At 38.6% G+C, this 21,942-nt stretch overlaps 1 long non-coding RNA gene across 1 annotated transcript in view; it reads right to left on the bottom strand.

Moving 5' to 3' along the window:
• LOC134530465 (uncharacterized) overlaps positions 1-21,942 on the bottom strand; it is a 226,649-nt gene that overhangs the window by 181,133 nt on the left and 23,574 nt on the right. The window lies entirely within an intron of this gene.

The raw sequence follows: 21,942 nt of genomic DNA, 5'->3' as shown, positions 1-21,942 counted from the left end.
CAAATATTTCCAAAGCGGGACTATAGCAGAAACGTGGTACGTGTCACTAGAGACTGTACAAATTCGCAGCTTCATTTCGCGATAGGCTAAAATTCAAATACATTCCTATAGGTAGGCCTACCTTTAAGCTGCTCATCTAGACGAATCTAGGCCAATGAGTAGAGGTCCTAAAAAATTAGTTTGCGTGTTCAGTGGCCTCCAGGACAGACTCCACGAACCTCCGCATACTTGGGCAAAACTCTCCTGTTCATTGGCTTCTGACTTATGAGGTAACTCAACTGGGTAACTTGTGAGAAGTTATTTCGTAGACTGATGGTTAGAGAATGGATAAAATTCGCGCTTTGTATGACCTTTAGGATAGACTCCACAATCCCTACATACTCAGGCAAATGCCACCTGCTCATTGGCTATTGACTCGTGACACTTGTCAACTGGGATGCTTGCGATTCGATACTTTTTTTGGTTGAATGTTTTTCATTGGCTCAAAGGCCTTCGGATAAACTGAGAGCCAATCAGAGAAGCAATATAGATACAGTTGTTTGGATTCTATAATATCGTGAAATGAATTCGCGAATGATTCCGGTCTCTACTGATGGTTAGGGGAATGCATATTTCGCGACAAGAATTCTAGTCTAGCTGCGAGTTACAACACTGTAGCATTGTCTGTGTTTCGTGATTGTATGAGTTTCTTTCAGGTACATGTCAATTGTTAAAACTCCAATCAGAATAATTCAGTGCGGAAGCAAACGCGTCCTGAGTGGCTCGGTCAAATAACGCAACGAATTCTCTCGCAGATGGCCGCCAATCGCAAAGAAGAAACCCCTGGTGTGGTTGTACCTTGTTGCAGTCTAATAGGCGTTCAGGTTTTTTTTTTTCGCGAAAAAGGCCTGCCCATACTGAAGGTATCCAAATGGCCAAGAATCCTCCAGATTAGCACTGAACCAATAGCAGCAGCACAAAGGCATGATCATTTGAATTTTAGCGTATCACGAAATAAATCCACGAATTATTTCCGGTCTCTAACAATGAGAAACCCTCAACCAAAGAACTGTCGAATCACAGCTAAACTAGTTGAGACGGCTCACAAAGTCGGCCGCCAATGAACTGGCGTTATTTTCCCGAGAACACAGAGGCGTGTGTAGGCTATCTTGAAGATAATATAAACTGCAAATATTTCCTGTCCCTTTACTCAACCACCCATCTGTGGGAGACAGAAAAATTTAAGGGAGTTTAATTGAAGCAAACAGAAGAACCCTGCGAAATTCGCGTTTTAGTTTGTAGGAAGGCTGGAATGCATACCACTATACACATGAACTGCGTTCTAATTCGACCACAGGTAGTTCTGTCACGACTGGAAGGACAAGAAACCAATAACAACATTACCAAACTCACATGACTAGGGGCAGGCATTTTTCGCGAAAAAATCTGAACGCCTATTAGACTGCAACAAGATATAACCGCATCAACAGTTTATTCCTAGGGACCGGAAAAATTCGCGGGTTCAAACACCTCCAGGATGAACTCCATAGTTCTACGTACACTCGGTCAAATGCCACCCACTCATTGGCTGCTGTCTTGTGAGACGTCCCAACGTAGCAGCCTGTGATTCGATAGTTTTGGTCGGGTGTTTCTCACTGGCCCAGAGTCATCCAGGTGAGTTGTGAGCCAATAGCAGAGGCAGCACTGAGGTATAACTATTTGTATTTGAGCTTGTTGCGAAATGAATTCGCGAATTTTTCCGGTCTCTATTTATTCCTTGTGATTGGCGGCCGTCTGCGAGAGAAGTCGATGCCTTATTTTGACCGAGACACTCGGGCGCCTTTGCTTCCGCACTGACTTACTGTGATTGGTGTTGTAACAATAGACATGTACTTGAAAGAAACTCACCCAATCACGGAATATATACGATCCCACGGTGCTGCAACGTTCAGGTAGCCTTGATTTCTTTCCGCGAAATATGCATGTCCCTACAAATGACACAGTATCATGCAGTCCGGCCGGAAAGTAAAATGTGGCGGCAGGCAATGGACAGTGGACACAGGCTTATCTGTGTACAAGTGAATGCAGTTCATCCTGGTGCCAAAAAATTACAGGTGTTTCTCTCTGTTAGTGACGCAAAAACATTTTATTATGAAAATCTGCCTGAAGTTTCAAAAATTACAGATAACTCGTGGAACATAAGTACATGGGGTAAAAATAAACACCAAACAACAAAATCAATTGGCAATGCTTAGACAGTGACAATCCACTAAAGTTTAAATAAAACAAAAGTAATGACGTTAAAAATTAAGGAACCCAACTTGGATGATACTTTTACGATTAACCGCAGGTTTGTAAAGGATAGCTCAATTAATAGATTTTACTACACACAAGCTTTATTTATTGCCACTACTTATGTCACTTACAATTAATCTTATAACATGGCAAATAATCAATTGCACTTAAAAATAATTTTGCTTCCCTAACCAGTCGTTTTTACAAACCACAAACCTCGCTGGGCCGCACCTCTGGCGCAACTCTCGCCGCAGCAACCCTCGTGGTTCTCCGCCGCGGGACTCCGTCGCCGCACTCCGCCGCCGCCGTCGCACTTCCCCTTCGCCGAGATCCCACTCGACGCCTCGCTCGGATCTTCGCTCGGAACTCCGCCGCGCCCGCGACACTATCGCCCGGAACTGAACTCTCTGCCTTGGAACCTTCGTCCAGGGACTTCACCGCTGTATAGCCTGGAAACTCCGCCGCGGGAGAACTCCCGACTGAACTCTGGTCTGCGCCTGTCGGTCACAAGGTCGAAGATGCGCTCAATGGAACAGTATAGATCGACCTTAAATGCGCGCCATCGCAGCGCCGATGCGGTATCATGCGAGCGAGTTATTTTCCTCTCATTAATATAAATTAAAATTAATTCATTAAAATTTAACTTATTTTTAACAAAAAATTTCATTTTCTTAATAGTTTTCGGCGAAGATAACGTAGGTATATTTAATTATTTTTCGAGATCACAAAGTGATTAATTTATACCAAAAAAAAACTTATGTTTGTTTGTAATATGTTAAAAGTTAAATGCGACCTGTTATAATATCAAAATGTAAAAAAAATTACCCGCAAGTGTATAATTTTTAGCAACAGTTCAAGACTGTGTACGTTCTAGCAATACGTGCAGTTTTATCTATCGAACGATCCGCAGAATTAGCATGCACAAGTGTGAACTTTATTTGCATTTAGAGACCTTGAACAAGCAGCACGGAGCGCTAATGTTCGCGCCGTTCAAAAGCTGTCAGCGAACAACAAAAAAAAAAAAAAGAAGAAGGGTTGTTCGTTTTGCCCTTGGAGCGCTGATCACACGACTTCCGAAACCCTCCGCTCAAGTGCTCGCGATTTATGCGCCCAATCAGGCTTCCCGACTTCCCTCCCTTTCCCACTGCCCCCCCCCCCTCCCTCAACCAAGCCAACCAGCCCTTTCCCTTCTCACGAGCCGTTCTGTAGTGTTTACAACATCCGGTTACGGCTCGGCACCCGGAGAAACGGCCACCGTTAGGGGTTAATTTGCCGGTAAATTGGCCCGCAATTACGACTCTATTTGCAGTTCTCCAAGAGAGTCGGTGGTCCAGGTGACACGCCGACAGCGGCATCGTGGCGAGCGGCAGACTTAGGGCTCGGTCCCACACGTCAAGTTGTTTTTTTTTCTTTTCATTTTTTTTTTTGCTTTGATGATTTTATTTAAGAGCTCTTTCTAGAATTTTAACTCTATCCCTCGCTTTGATTTGTTTTTTTGTTTTGATTTTCAGCCAAAAATATTTTCAACGAACAGATATTCACTTATCATTAGAGACAGGAAAAATTCGCGAATTCATTTCGCGACAAGCTAAAATACAAATAGTTATACCTCTGCTATTGGCTCACAACTCACCTGGATGACTCTGGGCCAGTGAGAAACACCCGACCAAAACTTTATCGAATCACAGGCTGCTACGTTGGGACGTCTCACAAGACAGCAGCCAATGAGTGGGTGGCATTTGACCGAGTGTACGTAGAACTATGGAGTTCATCCTGGAGATGTTTTAACCCGCGAATTTTTCCGGTCCCTACTTATCATGAGTATAAAAAGGCGCGCAAGTCTTCGTAATTATCACGCGGGGAGAATCCCCCTCCTGACAACCCCCCCCCCCCTCCAAGGATGCTTAATGCTTGCAATAATTTCACCCCGCATGAATGTTCCCAGGGTTTTCCCTGTGTCTATGCAAGTGTTACCTGGGGCCCAACTTAACTAATTCGCGGTTTAGATTACCTTCAGGATATAATACACAGTCCTCCGAATACCAGGGGAAATAACGCCAGTTAACTGGATGCTGATTTGTAAGTCGCCTCAACATTTTGCCTCTGTATTTCGATGCTTCTTTGGTCGAGGGTTTCTCATTTGCCCATAGTCGTCCTGATTAACTTTGAGCCAATAGCAAAAAAAAAAAAAAAAAACTTAAAAGTATATGTATTTTAATTTTAGCCTATCGCAAAATAAATCCGCGAACTTTTCCGATCTCGTGGCATCAACTGCTGCCATGGTTGACCAATCCCCAAACAAAGAGCACATGATTCATGCCACCCTATTCTGATTGGCTAAAAGCCAGCATGATTACGCGTACAGGCTTCGGCCTGACACGCACTTAAAGAGTCTTCCCTAACGCAGACCCCCTCCAAAAACAAATACACTTAATTTTAGTTACGTTAAGGGAGGGAGGGAGGGAGGGGGATAGACCTGGCTTCTCATCGACTACGTTATTTATTTTTTGGGCCTTACGTTCTCGTCGTCAGCGATTTCATTTGGTAGGGAGGGGTGGGGAATGCTGTACGTCTTCCCTCCCCCCCCCCATGGACGAGGAGAGGTTTTCACCCCCCACCCCCCACCCCTCCTTAAAGGTCGGCGCGCATCAAGCACGTCGTAAAACACACACGCGCCTTGGCGAGCGGCCAGCAATAAAGGGAGCTTCCCCGGGGCAACCCTCCCCCCCCCCCCCAACACGGCCCCTTCCCCTGGACAAAAACAAACACGGTGGAAGGCTCTGGAATCGATGGACCGACCTCCGCGGTTTAACGGTTACCACGGGAGATGGGCTCACTCGGTTGGAGCGTGAAGGGAGGAGGGGGGGGGGGGAGGGATCAGGCCAAGGCCTTCGGTTGAACGTCAATGATTTTATTTCGGGATTGGCTAAGCTGGGCCTGGTTCTGTAACAGAGGTTGAGTCGGTGAAGTGTACATCGGGATATATCACTCCCATATTACCCTCCATTACCCATATTACCCATATTACCCCCCCCCCCCCCCAAAAAAAAAAGAGATAATTTTGATTAAAAATATTATTTTGGACATACGCCGATACTGTTATGTCACGGAGAAAATCTGAAGAATCTACAAAGGGGAAAAAAAAAGGTACTTATTCCTTATTGCGTATCCAGTTGTAATTTTACATAACATATCAAAACAAAGAAAGGAATTGTGTGTGTTTGTGATGCAGAGCTGTATAATTTACCAAAATATGTTTGATTTTGAAAATATTTATAAAAACTTTGAGGAACATTTTTTCGGGGAGCAATTGTTCTGTGCAACATATCCAATTGTATTTTTAGGTAAAAAAAAAAAAAAAAAAAAACATAAAGTAAGCAGTTGAATGTGTTTATGATTTGAAATGGTATCATAGCAAAAATATACTTGATTTTGAAAATAATAATTATAAAAATTTGATAATAACGCAATCTAGTTTTTGCTAAGAGAGTATCTTTCGACGTACTAAATGAACACAGCAAGCACCATATACAACTGGATATCCATCAGGATCAAAGATTAAATTGGATACGTGATACGGAACAATTACCGAAAAAAATAATATACAAACATACAGAAAAACAAGCCAAAATCTGCGATGTCGTATGTTAGCACAGAGAGAAAATTCCGTGGAAGGAAATTGTAAGAACAATATCACAGCGCAGACGAACGCTGTGGCCCGACAGAAACGAGACAGTTGCAGCAATAACAGGAAATGCAAACAACAACTTTGGATAACACAGCGACAAAAAGAGGGAACCAACGATGATACCAAACAGATATTCTGGACTCCTCAACGACGACATCGCAAACTAAAACACAGTTGCTACGTTTCGGGAACTGAGATTTGTTCCCGTCCTCGGGCACAGACAGCCTGAAAGCGGACAGTGGAAAACAAGGGTATAGTTATTTGTGGCTCTTGTAGTCGTCATTCTTCGACTTCTAACCACTTTCGGCCCATCGGGGGAGGAATGACAGGAATCCCGACGCTGACTGCCGAAAACTTGACGAATAAACCCTTGCATATCAAGAACGTTCATGATCACCACCATTATCACGGAAATATTTGAGTTGTCGCTGTAACGAACCCAGCACTAATGACACTTTAAAAAAAAAAAAAGGAAAATCCTTCCTTTTAGCGCGTATTCTCGGAGTGGCGCAGGCATACGAAAAACGAATCTGGCATCGGGGTATTACGACACTATTTATACCTTATCTCTAGAGACCGGAAATATTCGTGGATTCATTTCACGATATGATAGAATCCAAACAACTGTATCTTTTTATTGCTTCTCTGATTGGCTCACAGTTTATCTGAAGGCCTTTGAGCCAATGAAAAACCTTCAACCAAAAAAGTATCGAATCGCAAGCGTCCCAGTTGACAGGTGTCACGAGTCAATAGCCAATGAGCAGGTGGCATTTGCCTGAGTACATAGGGGATTGTGGAGTCTATCCTAGAGGTCATCCAAAGCGCGAATTTTTCCAGTCTCTACATCTCACAGGGGGAAAAAAATCTGTGTACATTTACAACAAGATTCCTTTGGAAACTAGTTGCCAAGAAATAAATTGCAACACTACAAAAAAAATATTGTAACTTTGTACAACACATGGCTATGGTTATTTTTGCATGAATGAAATAATTTTTTTTAGAGAAAATACGGAGTATTTCTTGCTTAAACTGGCACATAATTTCATATTTTATTTTATGTTTCTTCAAACATAAATATTTTTTTTACCACGTAAAAGCTAATTGAATGGTCATTAATTGGATTTTATTTTTGTATTATACTTGTTAATGTGTGTAGTTAATACTGGAAAGCTATACAGGATACGGTTCACAAATCTCTCCCTATCGGAGGTACTGTTACAATACATATCATAAATAACCAATAAAGAATCTGATCACAGTAATACTGTAGACACTACTTTGAAAATATACAGTATAATTCATGTAAAATGTACAAATTTACAAATATATGTAAGATTACATGAATATTTATGTCCCATTTACAAAAAAAAAATCTTTGACACAGGAAAAGGGGGGGGGGGGGGGAAGGAGGGTAAATAATTTTGGCAGGAAACCTTTTTTTCAGTCTAAAGACTGTAAACGTTACTGTGGCCATAACTGTAAAAACTATATTTGCTCGTATCATATAACTTGTAAGGTTTCCAATGAATGCTGTTAGCTTTAGAATTGTACTTTTTTTTAATTTACTATCAGGGTAAGCTCACAGCCTCAAACGTTAAAAAAAAAAAAAAAAAAAAAAAAAAAAAAAAAAAAAAAACAAACGGAAAACGGGCGATTTAACCCCCTGCCACCCCGTCTATGCGGTGACGCGACTTTTCATTTTCTCATGGACCATTTAGCTATTTATTCAAATCTATCATCTAGAGACCTTAGCTCCAACGCCTACACTGTATTTTTTTATGGTAAATGGAACAGAAATATACGTGTAAATTTACGTATATTTGTAAATGTTTACATTTACATGAAAACAAATGTATCAATACAAAACAAGTGTCCGCAGTAATACTGGGTTCACATCTTTTCCCGGGCATTCGTGCTGTGTGTTGTGCGAGTACCTACAAAAGTTAAAGTTGTTTGTAAACCTATCCCTGAATATCTTTTCAGTATTAACTTCGCACATTAATAAGCCAGGTAAAACCAAATAAAGTCAAACAGTTAAATATTATATTATCTTTTCCATGGTTTAGAGAATTGGTTGAATGAAACCTCATTTGAAATGTAAAATTATGCTCCAATTTTCGTAATAAATAGTCTGTATTATGTCGATCAATGTATGATTATATAATATGTGTGTGTGTGTGCCGAGCGCGCGTGTGCAAAAATAACCATAGATATGTGTGGCACAAAGTGACAATATCTTTCTTGTAGCATTACAAATATATCTTGGCAACTGGTTTCCGAAGGAATATTTTGTAAAAGTACAGAATTTTTTTTAAAAGGTTTAATTTTCGTGTGCAGGAAAAACGAATTGATCATCCAGCCGCAGATGTCGTCAGAGTCAATGTCGGAAAAGTAATCGACTATGCGCCTTCCTAAACCTTGCAGGCGGGCAATTACAAGTCTGCGGCACGCCTGGCATACGCATGCGCCGCGCCAGGAATTAATTCTCTGGGGTCATTTCGGGAGACCACAGAAAACCGAAAACGAGCCGGGATTCGAAACCAGGTCCCCTTTAATGCGACTGCGCTACCAATGTAAGCTACATTATTATTATTATTATTATTATTATTATTATTATTATTATTATTATTATCGACCGGCATAGCAATAATCACTGGGAGCTCAATCTCTTCGCGCCTTATCACAATCGTCACAGCTGGCGAGATTCTGTTTTTTTTTTCTTTCGGGACCTGATATCAGAACAGGAACCCCCCTCCCCTTTTTCCCAACCATCTTCATTTCACACTCCCGAGAGGGTAGGTGTAAATTGATTACGCGGCTTGGGCCCTTCTTGCGCGCGTTCCGACCACTTTAAGAGATAAGGAAAATGAGCAAGAGGGCTAGTGGGGCATGAGGTGGAGTGTGGAAGGGGGGGGGGGAACTCGAGGCCCATGACTGTAAAAATAGCAATAGGTGGATGATAAAACTGGAGATAGAAACCAGGCTTGATTAACAGCAAGAGAGAGAGAGAGAGAGAGTAGAGTGAAAGGGATGGGGAAAGGGCCGGCGTAGACAGCGAGCGGAGCAGCGCTAACGGGGCGCGCCGACACAAGAAGAGAACAGAGTATCGATAATCGATAAGGGACGGACTCCGCTGACGGGTCGGACTGCAGGCATCTACTCTCCTCGTGCGAGGACGTCGTCGCAGCGCCACTGGGCGAACGGCGAAGGGTGGCAGCCGCGTGCCTCGGCCTGCTCGGCGACCGAACACATCCAACAGCGTGTTCCATCCTGAAGAATGGACCCGCAACGATCCGTCGCGTGCGTCCGTGTTCCCTCCGTCTGTCAATCGCGTAACCCCGTGCCGACCAGAAGGCCCGTGAGATTCCGTCCGTGTCCGGCAACAAGCCGAGCGATTCACAATGATCCCGCGCGCCAGTAAAATACTTTTTTCCATGTTGATACTGACAAGAGACTAGAAGGCTTAAAAAAAACGGTGTAAATTTCCCTTGTGTGGGGGATAGCCGTAGATCATATATCTGTCTAAGCTGCCCGACATAGGTCGACATGAAACTGCGCTATGTGGCGTATTTTATAATAATCGTGTTGATTAACGCACTCTAGTTGGATCTCCAAAGGCTAGGCCGGCAAGGTGATAAGAGCACTACGATGGGGGGGGGGGGGGGGTGGTGGTGGTGGAAGACGGGGGGGGGGGGTTTCTATTTCGTAATCATTTTCTTACGATGTGTTAACATACCAACAACCAATACGTTAGTAAATAGATTTTTCATTAATTTTAGTTTGTTTTATTTTCCTGTTTAATTTTCTTTTTATCACTGCTAAAGGGGGAGAATATTGCCTCCCCTCCTTTTCATGCATACGCCCCTTGTGTTACATGTAATTATTTGAGAATATTCGGGCACTTAATCTATTCATAATTACCTACTATTTTTGCCTGAACATCATCATCATCACGGCCACTCGCTCTAATTGTGTTTTTCTGTGATTCCGCAGCGGGCTAATGCACATAACTTTACTTCCACAGTTCCATTCTGAGAATATTTTCTTCATAAATATCTGGAATCAGCTAAAAAAAAAACTTAAAGATAGCGCGTGAAGCTAGGCCTCAGGAGCCAGGGCCAGTCCACACGGCAACACGCGATGGGAAGGTGCGTTCAGGGCCGGGCCACGGAGATCCCACCCCACTCCCATTTCCCCTACCATCACGGGCGAGGGAGGGGGAGAGTGGCACGCACGATATGCGTGTGGGAGTTTCTGCTCCTCGCCTGGCGAGAGGTCGTTTGTAAAAAAAAGTCAGGACGTGATTTTCGGGACCGATTTGGACACCTATTTTCTCTCTATCCCTCTCTCCTCCAAGCTTGAAAAATTGAACAACCGAACAACCTGGCGCCAATTTCACAAAAAAAGTACAAGTTTTGTAACTAATAGGTAAAATTTTGAAAAGTTTGTTAAACCATACAGTTGCAAGTGTTTCACAAAAAAAAAAAAAATTACATGTAACCTTGTAATGACACGTGTATTTTCACAACTTTACAAATATATTGTTACGAACGCAGGACCACGAAACGCGCCAGGTTCGGAGCTGGCTGGCGGCCTCGCACGGCATCTGGAGTCACGCGCTCTGTCACGTGTGCCGTACACTGACGTAAGGCATGCCACGCATGCCTGGCCGGATTACAAGGGTCGTCGCTACCCCCACTTCCCCCCTCCGCTCACCGCGCATCGCCATGTCTCGGCGCCGTTATATATCGCTGAGCGGCCTTGGGAATTCCGCGGGCAGGCCGCGCGAAATGGCGTGAACAAGCGACGCCCTTCTCGACTGTTCGGGTGTCAGGTCAGCCCAGATGACGCGACTTGTCACGGCCGCTCTCGTCGGTTCGAGAAGGGCGCCAGAGTACTTAAGCCGACCTCCGCGGGAGTTCCGAGAGGAGTGCGGCGAGCGAAGGTAAGTGCGACATCGGCGAAGAGGGTGAGAGACCCCCTGAGAGTGGCGTGATGCGGAGTTCGACTGGATCCGTGAGATTGCGGCGACTGAGTGACGCACGACTGTGTTCGTGGACAGGCGCGAGGTAAGGGGCGAACCACTGTTGAGCCCAGCTACAGCGAGGAGTGCGAACTGCGGAACTTGGCAGACAGAGTGACTTGTGAATAAACATTGTTAAGTGCCAGTGATTTGTGATCGGACATATTTAAGTACAATTATTTATTATTGATGTAAATATTGTTCTTCAATAAAACTGTAATAAAACTTAATTGGGCTATCCCTTACGAACCCAGTTCTCCCCATATTAAAAATCGTAACAAATTATATTCGTTTTACTCTGTGGTTTACTCTACAGTTGTATTTTTAAAAAAATTGTGTTTTAGCTGACACCTGTCTACTACTCATTTTCTACTTAACTCAAATAGTAGGTAGGTTACAATTACAAGTTTACTTATAATTCTCGTAGAAAGATTCTGTGGCCCAGTTTATACCCAACTGAGTAAAATTATAACTACTGCTGAACTAACACTAACTTATTCAGCACCTTAATACTAATAACTGTTACCAGTACATTAACTAAATGAGATAATGTTACCAAATATTGTTAGTTACAAGTATGGTTATGACGCCAAATACGTTAGTTAATTTACCAACCACTACATTTGTTACACAGGAGACACGACCAAAACTTTTACTTGCTAATGACCGTTTTATACAATCTATGTTAAATGCCTGTTCGTAACAACTTGTGATTGCAAGTGCTTATTTCTTACAATGGTTACAAGACTCGTACATTTGTGAAATGAGCCCCAGGAATTTATGTAGTCTAGTACACGTATAAAAAGTAAGCGCTTCTAATTTCTATCATTTTAGATATTTAATACAATTTAATGAAAAATAAGTCTTTTTGACTAATTTATAGATTATTTTTAGAGAATCATAATGTACTAATATGCGTTTAATAGTAAAAACAACATAACAAAAAAATATCTTGTAGTTTTATCCTTCATAATAATTGCGGGAAACGTCGAAAAAACGTTTTTGAACACGGACAAGCGGTGACCCTATCATTATATGATGGAACATCAACGCTAAAGGCTCCCTACACGTCCCTATACCACTTGCAAATACTGCGTGTTGAATTTTTCCATACCCTAAAAATGTCCGTGAAAGTACCTAGCAGTTTTATCCTTTTTTCACTGTCCAAAAAAAAAAAACACACGTTGCAGACGAGACTACTGAACGAAACTTTCACGGAAACACGCAACGGCTCTTCAATGCCATTCGTAATGAGAAACTTTCAGTAGATCTCGAGCGGTTTGTAAGTTGCCGTTGAACACCTGGAGTTCTGCGCGATGTCTGGCCAAGGCGGCCGGTCCAAGTGATTCACGAGCTTGCACGAGCAGAGGAGACGACGACGTCGTCATGTCTTGCGCTGTTGGTTCACCGCGGGAAAAGGATGAAGGAGGGGGGGAGGAAGCAGCAGGAAGGACTCCTCACGAGCGATCCCGGGGAAATGCGTTAGCGCCCCCGCCGCGATGCACTTCTGCGCACTTAGGTATTCAGTGGAGGCGTCGAGAGAGTGCTAAAGAGGCCGGCGCCAGCCCTCCCGGGTTAAGGGGACGTGTCGGTGGGAAGAAGGGGGTGGAGAGGGTGGTCGGGAATGGTAGATATTCAAACCCCCGGCGTACAGTCCACCCGAAACGAGGTGACCCTAAACATTTCACGGCGTGTTAAAATAAAATATAAAGATTTGAAACAGGTTTTTTTTTTACATCCACCATTACTGGTTTATTCCGTACGTCATAGAGAAATCTCAGGAACGGTCAAAGAGACGGAAGGAATTCGATCAGAAAAATATCGCATTACACGCGAACACGTGACAGTTGCAACAAGAACAGTAAATATGGACAAAAAAAAAGACCTTGGGCAACACCTGTAATTTTTTTTTTTCGTAAATGTATATACTAATTACATGGAAACAACTGTATTAGGTACTACAAAATAGTTTTTAGCAGTAATGCTGGGTTCGGATTCTTAACTGGGCCCTTATTATTTGTGTTGTCCCAGTATCTCCAACAGTTACAGTTATTTTTAATTGTTCCATGAATAGCATTTCAGTTTTAACTACCCACATAATAAAGCATGATACAACAACATAAAGTAAAATGTTGAATAATCGATTATCTTTTCCATGTTTTAAAAAAATATCAATTAAAATATAAATTATGCACCAATTTTCGTAAGAAAAAATACACTGTTAAAAATTTTCACCTTCAATTTACGAAGAACGCTGGTTACTAAACAGTTGCATGAGACTGAACAGGTATTCAGGACGTTTTAAATCAATGTCCCTTCATTGCAAGAATCTTTCCAAATCGGAATATAAATACATACAGAAATTTCCCAGGACGCTCGCTACCTGTACCAGACAAACCTGTTTACAGAAAATTCCGAACCGTAAATTACAGCAGTTTTCCGTGATGTTTGAAGGAACAGTTAGAATGTAATACTTCCAGGTTAGCTTAAGTTGTCCCTATAAGAAAATGGTTTTTGTTGCTACTTCCAAATATTTTTACTCGGTTTAGTGCTGTTTACGTGTGTTTTAATAATCACTCCGCAAAAAAAAAAAACGGTTTAAGCCACTTTCACCAAAAAAAAAAAAAAACATTTTAGAGAGGACACGCGAAGACATAACTAGGCCTACCACTATGACCTCAACTTTTTTTATAAAGAATTTTGCAAATCATCAGTAATCAGAGTTGAAATAATCAGAATTTTCATTTAAACAATCAACCCATCCATTGTTTTTTTTTTGTTTTTAATTTTTTTTTTATATTTCTAAAATGAACCTAACCCAGATTTTCATAATCTCATTTTTTTAATTTCGCTTTGTTTCCCGTTAATGTAACTGGATCTCGAAACAAAAAATAATAAAGGAAAGCTGAGTAAAATATACTATCACGAGCAATTTTTAATTATTATTTGATATTATTCTTTTACAAAACCATTATTGAATAATGCATTATAATTGAATTGGTTTATTTATATCATACTAGCTTTTACCCGCGGCTTCGCTCGCGTTATGTCCTTAAGTATCAAAGATCATTGCAAAGAAAATAAAATAATATGGTAATTGATTTTTTTTATTGCTTGACTGGAATCATCAGTATTTAAAAATTCTAACATCCGATTTAGCTTTAAAAACTGAAAACATGCTTTATTGAAATTGTTTCACTATTAAAAAAATAAAACTAATTTTTAATCCTAACATCTTTAAAAGTTCAAAGTATTAACGTAGAATAAAAATTAATTAATTAATTAATATTCTGCCCCAATTGTGTGATCCGAAGCCTCGTTCCATTACATAGTCGAGGAGCATCTAGATTTCGTATAAGCGTAACTTTTAGGCCTACATTTAGTTTCATTTGAAGTTTATGTGAGTGTACACCCGAAAGTTCAAGTGAATTTAAAAACTCCGAAGGATATGAAGTGCTTTGTTCTGAATAATCCATGATTGTATCTATTGACAAATACTCCATTTCCCCTTGCACCTCTTTTAAAATATAAGTGTAGATTTTATTAACAATATAAATTTTTTGGCGCCAATATTGCTCTTGCGTACAACCACCGATCACTATTCAAATTTTGCTGCAAGTCCGGGAAAACTTGAGTAATTAGATCCACATCATTTTCACTAAATTACAAAATTCTCTTGAAAGTAAAATATAACCTTCAGCATCAATGTCCAAACAACAATCACCAAAGAAAATAGACACATAACCTCAAAAACTTAAAAAGTTTAAGTATTGCTTGGCGGTGACCGAAAAATAAAATTGAATAGTAAATTGACCGCCGGTATTATATTATTAAATTAGCGAATTATTTAATTTACTTATTGAAATACCAGATGGCGTTAAATGTCATTCAAATTACTCAAACTCGCAGTCAGACGATCATACATACAAATATCAATTTTTTTGCCCTTAGGAAAAAAAATATTATTTTTTCTATAAAAAGTATCCTATGTTACTTCTAATACATCCAAGAAAATGTGTACAAAGTTTCATGATGATCGGTTAAGTATTTTTCGCGTGAAAGCGTAACAAACAAACTTACATTCACATTTAGGTACCTATTAGTAGGGATAGGTACTACAAATTTAAAATCTAGGAGGGAAAAAAGTAGCGCACAACGTGTATAAAAAATAAAAAATCTAAGAAAATACCTGGTTAGTGCCACCGATTTAAGTAATTTATGATTGGCGCCCCATGATCTAAAAAAAAGGGGGGGGGGGAAGACTCTGCTCCGGCCAATCGTCAGGCAATGTGAGTGGCCCTTCATTTTTTTTTTTGAATAGGCATCCTTTACCGCAGCCCCGCACACGTATGGTGGCACAGAATGAATAAACTCACAAAACAGTATAAAAAAAGCGAATCGGACTATTATTTCTTTTTACTTCGTTTGTTTAGTGTCTTCTCATTGGCTCACAGCCCTTACCGCTTTAAGGGGCCTCCCTAGTAAAAATGTTTAGCGCGGTGGGCCACTGGCCACGTGCTACTGCCAGTGGTTGGGCGTGGCGATATACCTGAGCCTGTCGCCTGCGCCGCGGTGGAGGGGGGAGAGGGCGTTTCAGCGAGGGGGGCGGAATAATGGGAGGGTTGTCATTGTGTGGACTTATACCTGCGTTATCTGCGAACAAGATCGTGGCAAGAAAGGTGACTGTTTTTCCCTTTCGCTACATTCAACCAAAAGATAATGTTCTCATATTGCCTTGCTTGCTTCCTGACAGTGTTTATTAACTTGAAACATTAAATTAGTGTTGCGATCCAGTCCATATCCATTAAATGCAAACAATCGTCAATTCTGTTTAAAACATTTATTTTTATTTTTTAATTATGTTCTACATAATTAATAGATTTACATACATTACAAAAAATTGTCACCAAAAATTGATGCGTTAGCTTGTGTTTTCAGAAAAAAAATTGTAAAAATTGTTATAATTAAAAAAAATTTACAATATTATACTTTAGAACTGACATTTGTGTGATGAATGGTTTTGCACGAACATTATGCTTTCATTCATAAAAGTCTTCCGCACCGCGACGAGAAATCACGTCCTACTAATAGATTGAGTAATAAAACTGGGAATAAAATGATGAAAATAATATTAAATATTTTTACTCTTAGACACAAATCAACTTTTGAAATCGCAATAACGACAAACAAATTTTTAACTTACTTCCTGAAGAAAAAGTGCATGTCAAACTCACTTTAAAATTCTGTAGAGAAAAAAATGTCAGGAACAAACAAGTGATCCCACCAACGACACATCGTCAACTTTGTATTCTAGGGTTCACGTCGTATTTAGTTACACTAAATATTACAGCATATTATTATTTTCTGGCACTTATTACATGTTTAGCATTTTATTTTTTTAATATTTTTTAATGACTTTAACGTTGCATAATATGATGAATAAATATACACGAATGAACTGGAATCCCGTTCCGAGTTACATACAGACTGTTTACGAGCAGTGTAAATTTCTTAGCTGTTGCAACAGCGGCCTACAGGTGGATTCAGACTGCAGGCTTAGTCAGTCATGCTGAATCCACCTGAGTTCAGATTTTATCGAAGACAAGTGCGGGTGGTATGTAAGAACTCAGTGTGCACTGACTGTTGTGCTCAAGGTGTCAGTGAAATGTATAGCTGGAATCACGGGCGAAAATCTGTAGGATTCCCTTGAGGCCCGCGCGATAACGTGAAGATTTTGCAAATCCAAGCGGGCCCCCTCCGATGGGCTTTTTTTTTTATTTCAGGGAGGTTCGGGCCACTCTGAGATTCTCCCCTCCTCTCGGAATGTACACATGCAGCTGGAATTAATTTTTAGCCAAGTACGTCATTTGGTGCTGTATTTAGGCTGTCAAAGAAGATACGAAACATGGCTGCTTTGATAATTGACGATAACTCCTTTTTATTGTGAAATAGTACCCATCTACAACGAAATCCCTACATATACCACCACTACTGTTGGGGATTTTCTATACAAACTATCAAAATAATTTTGGTTTCGTCACTGTCACTAGCTGTTATTGTATCATACGAAAACATGTTTGTTTTGTGTATTAATTTACGGTATTCATCTCTGTCAAAAAAAATCCTTTTCGATAATAAAGTGTAAGCAAGGTAGAATATAAGGCTAATTTTAAAATAAAAATTGAATAAAGTATTTTTTGCTTGCAGTAGTTCAAATTTTTGAATTAATTTTGTTGTTTGTTAAAAAAACCCTTCTAAAATCAAAGAAACTACCTACTTCCTAAATAGATAAATAGCGCTTTAAGAGTTCACACGCTTTTATAAATATTTAAACGCCAACATTTCAAATGTAGGTTTCACATAATGATAAAATCTTATCTATTTTCATGGTTACGCCTAATGGAAATAATACACAACAATTCGTCATAAATGTTTTTTATGCTTTTAATAACTACTCTACACATGAGCAAATTTCGATATACATAAAACTAAGGAACTCTGCATTACATTTTAAATCTGTGTACGACACTAACAGAAATTGAAGCATAAAATAACATTTTTATTTTTTAATTAATAAGTATTTCATCAACGTGAGCTATGCTTTCATCTCAATGAAGCCACGCTACATAGAGGAAGTGCACATGTATTCAGTCATAACAACAGACCCTGCGGATCACCGAGTAAACTAATGAATAGAATTCATAGCATTACCAGGGTTTTAAGACATATTTTCGCTTCTACTCAATCGCAACATCTCACTTAGCATGTATAATGATATTGTTTCAGTAAACATAACATAAGACATATTCGCCCCATGTACAGTAGAGGAAACTAAAATGTTTGGAACACTGTAAACTAATTGTATTGTCATTTCTGTAGTCGCTCGAAGCGGCAAACTATGTATTATTGTTCAATAAAACGAAATATTGAAACAAACAAACAATAACATTACGTTCAGACAATTCGTTTCGTGAAGTGAATGTAATAAAATACACAAGACAGTTTCTTATAAATACACACACCATTACCAAAACACAATCCCATAAAAATCATATAATATTCCATGTCGACTTAAAATTATTATCTATTATTCACCATGATAATTTCTTGCGGGTAGCCAGCAGCAAAGGGACACAATTTTTATTCATTTAATTAACTTTGACCAATCTTGTAAAACCTGGCATGAGCAAAGTAAGCTAATTCACAATTTTATTTTGCGTCACAATATTAAACATCAACTAGTAATGAATTAAGAGTTTGCTTCGCTTGGTAGAACATCGAATATAGTCATCTCCAGGTATTAAACTGAATTTTGAAAGAGGGACTCAAGTTTCTGAACAAGTTGTTGACTTTCCTGATGATCCATCGACAGTTCGTAAACGGTCTCATCGTCGGGATGTCGATCTTGGGACCTTTTTCCTCACCATAGTCCCGTGGTCTGTTCTACCATTCGCACAGCTATCCCAACCTATACAAATAGCCGAGTGATACTACTCCCGTTGCTTCTATCATGGAGCTCGCCCGCAGTCGTACTTCCCTATCCAGCCTGCGTAATACACGCGTCCTACCTGCTAGCCGCCAAGAACGCGTCCATTTGTGAAAAAGCCTCACCCGCTAACAAATACTAACTCATTAATTATAATATGCAAAACATAAAAACATTACATATGCGATAAAACAAAATTTGCTGCTGTCATAAGCCGAAGAAAAAGAATCAAGTTGAAATACCTATAACATAGACAGATAAATCTAAAATAGAGTTATCGATAGTAATGTATGTCATATTACACTAAATACGTGTTCTTACTTACAACCGAATTTAAAAATAATATAAATTACTTTTTTTTCTTTATCAATCATAACCGCATAGACGAAACAATAATTTTGATAAAACATTTTGTATAACTATACGACAGGACTAAAAGTACATTGTACGTAATAAGTATTTGCTTATAGGAATTAATGCTGCAGAATATACTAATAGATTCAAATGCATAGAATTTAATATATTTTGGAATTTATTTGGCAATATGCATGTACAAAAGATTGAATTTGAAATGAATTATCTGTTTTTAACTACAAATATAATTTTATCATTTCTCACTTTCATTCAAACTTCAGAGTGTCATTTTCAACAGCAAAATAGCCACAACTTCACTTAAAAATATTTTAACTTTATACTTATATTGTATAACTTTTGATGAAATTAAATGTTAAGAGTTTCATTTAAGTTCGAAAGGAAACATAAATATTACGTTCAAAATAAATAACAAACGTTTTGTCTAGTTAGGAGTTCCGCGTCATGCAAATAAAGGAAAGTTAAACTTTTCAGTATACGGCTGCAATAATTATAGAGGAAAATGCTATTTATTCATTACATTTAATTCCCGTTTGAAGAAGAATAAATCGAAAAGTGCTATACCGAAAGTATAAAGTTGAAGTTCAATATTGCTTGTCAAGTAAGTTCAAGATCAAAATAAAAAAGAAGAAAATTTGTTTTCTTGAATATATTTTTTTCAGAAAAGTATACATACAAACAATATTTTTTAAAACTAAAATAAACGTTTTTAGTCCTTGAGTATAAATTTACTGAAATATTTTTTTAGTTAATTAATTTTTTCATGCGAAGAAATATTTAATTGTTAAAATCACGAGAACATAATTTATTACGTTTATGTATTCTAAAGCTTATGTTAAAGATCGACTATATGCTATTCAATTTGCCCAAGAATTTTACTGCAATAGGAGAGCATTGCAAAAACACAATTTAACTAATAGGTAGGCCTATTATCACAATAAGTTATGTTCATAAACTATATTAAAGGGAAACAAATATTTATCATTTAATGATATGCAACTTTTTCCTTTGAGGTAAAAATTGAGGTATATTTAATGTAATAAGTAAATCCTCTCATAAAATTTACTGAAACTAATATTCTTCATTGTCCGTCATATTATGATTCCAAACAGTTCAAATCAACTGAAACATGAAATAAAATAGTAAGGTTAACCATGAGGTGTGGAAGAAATTAGAGAGTGCTTTGTAAAAAGTGTTAAAAATTTCTTATGAAATATTGTAATTATTATGTTCGTACATAATGTAATAAAAAATTCAATACATGAAATTCAACACATGGGTACTTTGTATTGCAAGTTATTAAACATACCTATATTTTAAAAACACATGTGCGTATCTAAGTCGAATTGTTATGTAATACATGATGAACAATAACATTACCAACACAACTTCCCTTCCAAATAACTTTCACCCAAAGATAAGGCCGCGGACAAATTATACACACTGGTCGCACGAGGAGCTGAAATAAGTCTTATAAGAAAGCCGGCCGGAGTAATTCTTTTCAAGCCAAAGCTGAAAGTAATGGATGTTGTTTGTCTAAAGCAGGCAGTGAAATTACATACAAGTTTACAGAATAGCCATATAAGATCTTTGACGCTTCTTATCCCGTCAGTGGACTGTACGCGAAGAACCAACTGCATCATGGCCCGCCGCCAGTTATATACTTACGTATGAATACACTTGTAAACGATGGTTTGTATACTTATGTAGGTTGCCGACATCGATAGGTATTCTTTGGCAGCTCGATGTGGATTCATTCGAACACGTTTGCGCTAAACACGACATATTTTTACATAAGAGTGACATCGCGCACTGAAAAAAGTTGCAGGTCTGTAACGCAACAGTGATGCAAATATTACATAGTTCGAACATTTTCTGGAGCACGACATTCACTTTGGGTAATGCTAAGCTACTTGATAGGTACACTTTACCCGCTTTAAAAGTGATAGCTTAAAAAAAAGTGTACATGGAAGCAGACTCAGCCATATGTTTATTGCTGTTGTGTTTGTCATAAACCTAATAAGTTCAATACGGCCTGTAAGTAGAACCCATGTTTTTTTACGACTTGTGTACAAGCTGTGGTTGTAAAGCGAATTTATATTCTTAGTTAACAAACGTCTATCATAACAAATTTGGAATAAGGCTACCTTAATTTTTTTTCTAGAACGAAAATATCTGGAAATAAAAATCAAGGAAAAAAGCATGAAAGATTACGGATTTTTTTTCCAACAACAAATAATTTATGGTTTAACTGCTTTGTGTACTATATAAAAACATAACAAGATTTCAAAATTTTACATTTTTTTTTACTATCCGTTATAGTTATGTTTTGTTTTAACTCATAAATATTTAAGTTGATTGCCAACGTCACGAGTGTACAATAATTTATGTCACACTGCTCCGGGTTGCAGGTAAAGTAACAGGCGTGAAATTTGATTAGAAACGCGTTCTATTAATTCAGGCCCTTTAATTGGGCGTGACGGACCGTGTGCCAAATATGTAACAATTATAAGTAGGTGAAGTATTAAACAAAAAGAACTTGAATGCAAAATAATGCATCTAAAAAAAATAATTTGCAAGGTTCTTTCATGGATGTTGTAATGTATGGGCAATATTTACTTAATTTTTGTTTTTGGATAAATTAATTGTGGTTTGTAAAATTTTAATAATTTTGTATAATTGCTGTAAAAAATTTATTTCCTGTCCTTATTAATTAATCGAGCTGTAGAAATAAGTTTATCTGAAAATTTACGTCATCTTCATTAAACATTGCCACTATTTATACTTTTTAACTTCCAAATGGTTTTTGAATTTTGTAATTAATAACGTACCATCCATAATTACATATGTGAGCGATCGGTCACTGACCTCATCTTCAATACTCCTCGTGACTCCTGCGCCAGGAGGAACATATATATACTCCTGACTAGCTTATTTAATATAGATCTTCCCTTGTTTTTATTTTTTATTTATCATTCCATGAACATTTTTAAAACAGAGAAGACCATCAGATATCTATCTAACCAAAAAGCATAGAAAAATAACATTTAGTTTTCAAAATATGATTTTTCTTTTAGTTTAAGATACATTTTATATAAA

Source organism: Bacillus rossius, chromosome 1, assembly GCF_032445375.1.
Source record: "Bacillus rossius redtenbacheri isolate Brsri chromosome 1, Brsri_v3, whole genome shotgun sequence".
NCBI lineage: Eukaryota > Metazoa > Arthropoda > Insecta > Phasmatodea > Bacillidae > Bacillus > Bacillus rossius.
This window is presented reverse-complemented; position numbering and strand designations above follow the sequence as displayed.